Consider the following 6,430-nt stretch of genomic DNA (forward strand, 5'->3'; position numbering starts at 1 on the left):
AAGATACGCAGGCTTTCATAATATAATGAAATGCTTTAGACCTGCATACAAAACATTATAAGCAGATGTGAGGGGGGAAAGTCAGTGCAGGTAGTGAGCGTACCGCTGCCTTAAACACAGGACATGAGTCCATGTCCAGGGCAACATCCCCCTCTGCAGGCAAAGAGAACACAATCACTCTCCACAAAAACCTGTTTTATAAACTAAGATGGAGCCTTGGAGGCCATTTCCTTCATTACTTTCCATTTATTACATGTGATTCTGCTTCCATTTGAAGCCCATTTAAGATAGTCCACATTAAAGAGAAAAAGAAAGACGTTGCTTGGGCAAGAAAAGGTAAGCCAATAACTCGTATTGTCCTAGGGTGTAGATGACCGGGCAGCACAAGAAGTGTGTGAATGTGGCAAACCTCAGCCCACAGCGGGAACATAAGAGGCAGGCCTACTTCTATAACGTTACTGAATAGCAAGGGGAAAATAAAATCAACTTATTTCCTCCATTCCCTGGTTCAGCCTTAGTTCTATCCATTCTGCCCTTACAATTATGTGAGCAGAGCAATTTCCAGTTGAAATCACCTTGACATAACAAATGTGTAACCAGTGCTGTCTCCTCCTTGTATGGCCCCAGCAAAGATTTATTAGCAGTTTTAAGCCGAGCATGCATATGAAAAATACTAGGGATTTTCTATAATTTAATGGGTCACAGATGGACCAAATTCAAAATGCTCAGTCAGAAGACTAAATCTGCTTCGCCTTTTAATATTGCTGCGACTCCAGAGAATTGTGAATTTACTGAACTAAATATACTTCTATACTTTGAGGCCTGCACTGAATCTTCACCTTGCACGCGATAGAAAATTGGATGTCTGCAGCTTCAATTCATACAAGCGTGAGAAATGCAGCACATGTTCATCTTTATGCCGGAAGAAGGGAGAAGGTTAGGAATGGCGAGTGGAGAAGAGTGGATCTGGATGGTACGACAACCCAACAGGTCTTTTTTTTTGTTAGTTTATTGGGATAAATATTGGTCACAAGAGAGCCTCCACTGCTGCTTTTCAGCTCAGTACTGAAAGCATGTTGAAATCATTTTCAGCATGTAACCACACATTTACAAAAGTGTGTTACATATGAAATATTGGATAAAAATCAGAAAATGGGCTGTTTAAGCATAAACCTCCACAGACAGAAGTAGTAGACTATAGATTTGGTCACTGCCTGATATCAGGTCATTTTAAAAGTTAACAAAATAAGCCGATCAATACTTTTACATTATCATTCTGCTCAGAAAATTAAAAAAGATATAAGCCTGCTAAAAAAAATCTCCTGTGCTTAAGTGGTACCATTTTTGCCACAATTTATCCAGCGATTGACCTGGCACTTTTCCCTCTGTGTTTTGGAAGACTTTGCAGCTGAGCCCTTGAATCAACTGATGCTTTAGCACAAGCCCTCAACTCCAAGGTTATTTCTCCAGGATTTCCTTTAAGTTCTTTAAAGAAGAGCTAGCATTTGGAATACATATTATACATAAAAACTCAGTCTAATAAACTAACAAAAGTTAGGGGATCAGCAGCATCAAAGCATTCCTGGGCTGGCTCGAACCACATGATGAGCCTCGTGTCTTTGTGAGCAGAAGCTCGTAGATGTTCAGCACATTTCAGAGCCTGGCTTTAGATTTTTTCAGCAGATTATCTTTTGGTCTTTGAAGCCCAGAACCCACCTGCTTCAATCCTAACAGCGCTACTCCTCCGGTTTCCAGGCAGTGGTTCCATTGGTCAACATAAACAGCACCTATGAGCCGTACCCTCAGGGGAATTCCTATTTATTACTGACCAAAGTCTGTGCAGAAGCTCTGCGCAGATCTTCAAAGCAGCACTGGCAAATATGCCCCCTATGAAATATGAATCATTTGGGAGAGTTGCTGGAAATATAAAATAATTCTGTGTATGGATGAATCAACATGTATCTTTGATCTTATGATTACATTTGAAAAAGAAACCCAGCTCAGCCAATATAGATTAATAGAACTTTGTTGATATACTGAATTTAATTTCAAAAACAGGCCAAATCTCTGCAAACAGAACAACCTTACACATTTTCATCCTACTGCTATGTTGGAACGCCGCACATATACTACATGTATATGTAGTAGGCCTCTCATTCTCTGACAGATGTTTAGTGGATTTCAAATCACCAAACACTTGGGTTTTCTAAGATGACATTACATTAAAGTAAACATCAAGGTCATCATCCACACGCCTACAATACACTGTCGGTGTTTGTCATTGACAAAAACAATGTACTTCTTCAGGAATTAGACTAACTGGGCCTGAATATTAACACAATCCTCTAATAATGTTCTGAAATTTATGTATTATTGCTATTTGTTAGCACAGACAAATTCACTCATAAGAAAAAGACATTACGGTTGATTGATGTTCAGTCACACAGAAACACTGGGTAGGCCTTGATTATCTACACATATCAGAATACACACAGACGCACACCTTAAGTAGAAGAAAGCTTATGGCGGAGAGAAGTAACCACACAAAAATGTACACAAACTAAATCATGTCTTCATAACAGCCGAACTGAGCCAAAATGTCAGTGGAGCCACTTGGAATCACAACTTGTGAGAGCGGGAGTTAGCAGGCAGGGGCCTGAATGAAAAGGGGTCATCTTGCATGCTACCTTCAAGGTAGAATGAATAATGAATGGGCTAGCAATGGACACAGAGAGGCACTATCAATATTTTAATACTTTCACCTCTAATTTCAGACTCACTCTCCCAGATTGCCACCAATGTCCCAATACATATTCTTAACCTTTTCTACTTAGCAGGTTGCACACACACACACACACACACACACACACACACACACACACACACACACACACACACACACACACACACACACACACACACACACACACACACACACACACACACACACACACACACACACACACACACACACACACACACACACATTTCTAAAGAAATGCAGCAGAGATGTCCTTTGCTGTGTCACACACAGTTTAACTGCCTTTTCCTGTCTTTGTGGAATAACACAGCACAGGTATTTTCAGGGACAGTAAAAATCACAAAAGGCCAGTCTGAGAGGAGAACTTGTCACTTTTGTTCTTTGAAATGATCTGAAACTGTAAAACACATGTAGCCAAGAAAGTGGCCATTATTTGGAAAGATTGCATTAAAAGCCTCGACATTTCTCAACAATGCTTAGAATACCACAAGACGACAAAATCTAAAAGCCTTTGAATCACCTATTGCAAATGTACGTAAACAATTTTGGTACTTTCCTAACTTTTGTTCCAGCTCAAACAGAGTGGCAAATGAGATATATTTCTCTTGCGGGCTTTGTGTGTAAGTCCTTTTGTCATCCCCTCTCTCATAAAGTGTCACTGTCCTGATTACCCTGCAGTGCGGCAAAGAAGCAAATGGGTGAGCGGGGTGGGGGCTATGAGAATGAGATGCTCACTGACCCTGCCACCATCACAAACCACCAGTCTGATCTAATATCCTGACTGGCTGAATGAGCGGGTGGCTTGGTACACATCAGGCCAACTCTCCCCAGCTGCAGCCCTTGTTTCAGCATCAACCACTCTATACTGTATATACAACTCAATCACTGATTGAAATCACAGTAAAAGCACATCAGAATCTCACCTTGCAACATAGGATCAATCCTGATGTGCAGACGAATACAGTCCACTTTCTGAGAGTATTCCCCTACATTTGTTAAATATAATTCCCTGGTCTGCATCGGATGGCGCCACTTTGAAGGTTAACAAATCAATATTCCAGACGCTTGTCATTTATTAACGCGGGAGATCTGGTTGGATTATGATGACTGTGCAGGCATCCAGGGACAGTTCTGTGGGAACAGGCCATTAAGCACTGCAGAGACCATAAAGTAGAGAAAGGGCCTCTAATTGAGAGTATTATTATTTGTCTGTAGAGCCGTCACCTCAAATATCACAAAGCTCTCCTCCACAGCGAGGCCTGTCAGTCAGATTTGTGTCCATGCTCCATCGTCTAAACCATGCTCAGTTCCAATCAACCAACGACTGAGATGAACTTAATTTTTTAATTCAGGACAGTTCTGGAAAGTTAGTTTCATGCTCGACCCCTCCTCTCGCCTCACACATGCCAAAGCTAAGTTGTGTATGTACCGAGTAATGGATTTATTCAAGCAAGTCGCATAAACTCCAACATCACGGCCGACAGACAGGCCTACCCGCTGCCGCTCAGTAGTCAGCAAAACGGACAGTAGCACCAGGGACCGGACGCATCCCATGTCTGTTCAGATTAAACGAGAGGCTGACGATGTTAATTAGGCAGAGTAAATTTACATCAGCAAATTATGTAAGCAGCTAGAAGAGTAACAAAGCGTGATACCAGTTAAGTCACAGCTTGGCAAACGCTGCCCTGCCACTTCATGCTGATGTGGCCATGGTCGATCAAGCAGAGAAGCCTCAAATGCCAATTAGACATGAGTGGGTAATTGTGTCGGGGGGGCTGGTGGCACAAGGGACTTTGTTACGATGTCCTGAGGCACTTTGTGTTTCCATCCTTCTCCGACATAGCAAGTGACACATCTGAGTTCACTGATAGGGAAGCGCTTCTCTCTCACACACACACACACACACACACACACACACACACACACACACACACACACACACACACACACACACACACACACACACACACACACACACACACACACACACACATGCATGCTCACACACAAAGGATGAACTTTGCTGAATTTCCCCTCTAAATGCTCTTCTCTATAAGTCTGCAGTAAATTAAACTGCATTATGCACTGCGCACATTGTTTGTCCAATAGCTGCTTTATTATGCAATGATATTAAGAATCACCTAAACACAAGTGGCACTCCTACTGAAATCCATCTTTTGAGTATCAAACCCTCACCTCCTCTTAGCCTGAAAGTTGGCTGTAAAAAGGTTTCACAGAACAAAGCAGTTTGTATAGTACTGAATAGAATGGTTTCCAAAAATAGGCCAGTATTCGTGGGGGTAAACAAGCTTCAAAACAATAAGAACTTCTCAAAACTCCCCTGCAGCGTAATCCACTTCTCTCCTCTTCATCCATATGTTAGCTTCACTTTTGGCTTCACCAGAATATGGCTAAATGCATCTGAGTCAGTCCTTGTGTACAAGCCTGCTGTTAGTCACTGCATGCACTGGTTTGCGTATAATACACTATCCTTCCGGTTTTCTTTATGAAGGAAGAAACTGTTTGAAGGACAAGCCTGGGAGCCAGTTGGTACAATAGAAGAGCAGAATGCAAGCACTCGTACGTACACAAATAAATTCACTCAACAGCTCAGGGGCCAGATGTATGAACAATGTGTACGTACAACAAACATGCACACACCTTTTCTCCACATATAAACTGGTATTTACAGCGGTGAGAATGAGTGCATCCCATGCCAACTTCAAACCGGACGTCCACACAGTGCTCTAGAGACAGCTGCAGACGATATGATGAGGAGAGTAAATATAAGGTGAGAGACATAATCAGAAGAGGAAAACATTGTTTAGCTTATTGACCAATTTGACAGTTTACAATTCATGGCAACCTGTGGGAGTGGAATTGAGGCTTATGCACACAAACAGCCAGGCGTCCACGCAGCTTCACAATGTAAAGCTCATGAAAAGGATGCACATACATATTTCTGTCTTTGTTCATACAAACAACTTAAATTGTGGATACTGGATGGCTGTGGCTCAGGAAGTGAGACAGTCATCCACTTTTCAGATGGTTGGTGGTTCGATCTCTGGCCCCTGCAGTCTACATGTTGAAGCATCCTTGGGCAAGATACTGAACCCCAAACTCCAGATGCTGTGCCATCGAAGTGTGAGTGTGTAAGTAGGTGGCCCCTTGGCATCAGTGTAGGAATGTGTGTGTGTGAATGGATGAATGGATGAATGCTGACTTGTGTTGTGAAAGCCCTTTGAGTGGTGGTTAAGATGAGAAAAGCGCTGTTTAAATAGAGCCCATTTATCAGTACTTGATCATTTTTCATGAGTGGTTCATCAATCTTATGGGATTTTCTTAGCGACACCGCATTGGACATCAATGTACAATAAGTAGCTCAGTCTAAAATGTACATTGTTCCAAAGTAATAAGAATTGTACAGTATTAGAGCAGTGAGAGAAAATCCTTGCTTGCAAGACGTGTTATTGGAATGGGCGAGTACAGTAAGAGACCTTACTCATGGGTTGTTGTTGTTCTGCCATGTTAACACTAAAAGGCAGTGTCTCCTCTCCTCTTCTCTCCTCTCCTCTCTGAAGTGTTACTGGTTCCCATCGAGCCTCGGCTGTGACGTCCTCTCTCTCACCCTCACAGCAGGACCTGGGAGCCCAGGATGCCCACCCACAC

Source organism: Chaetodon trifascialis, chromosome 1, assembly GCF_039877785.1.
Source record: "Chaetodon trifascialis isolate fChaTrf1 chromosome 1, fChaTrf1.hap1, whole genome shotgun sequence".
Lineage (NCBI taxonomy): Eukaryota > Metazoa > Chordata > Actinopteri > Chaetodontiformes > Chaetodontidae > Chaetodon > Chaetodon trifascialis.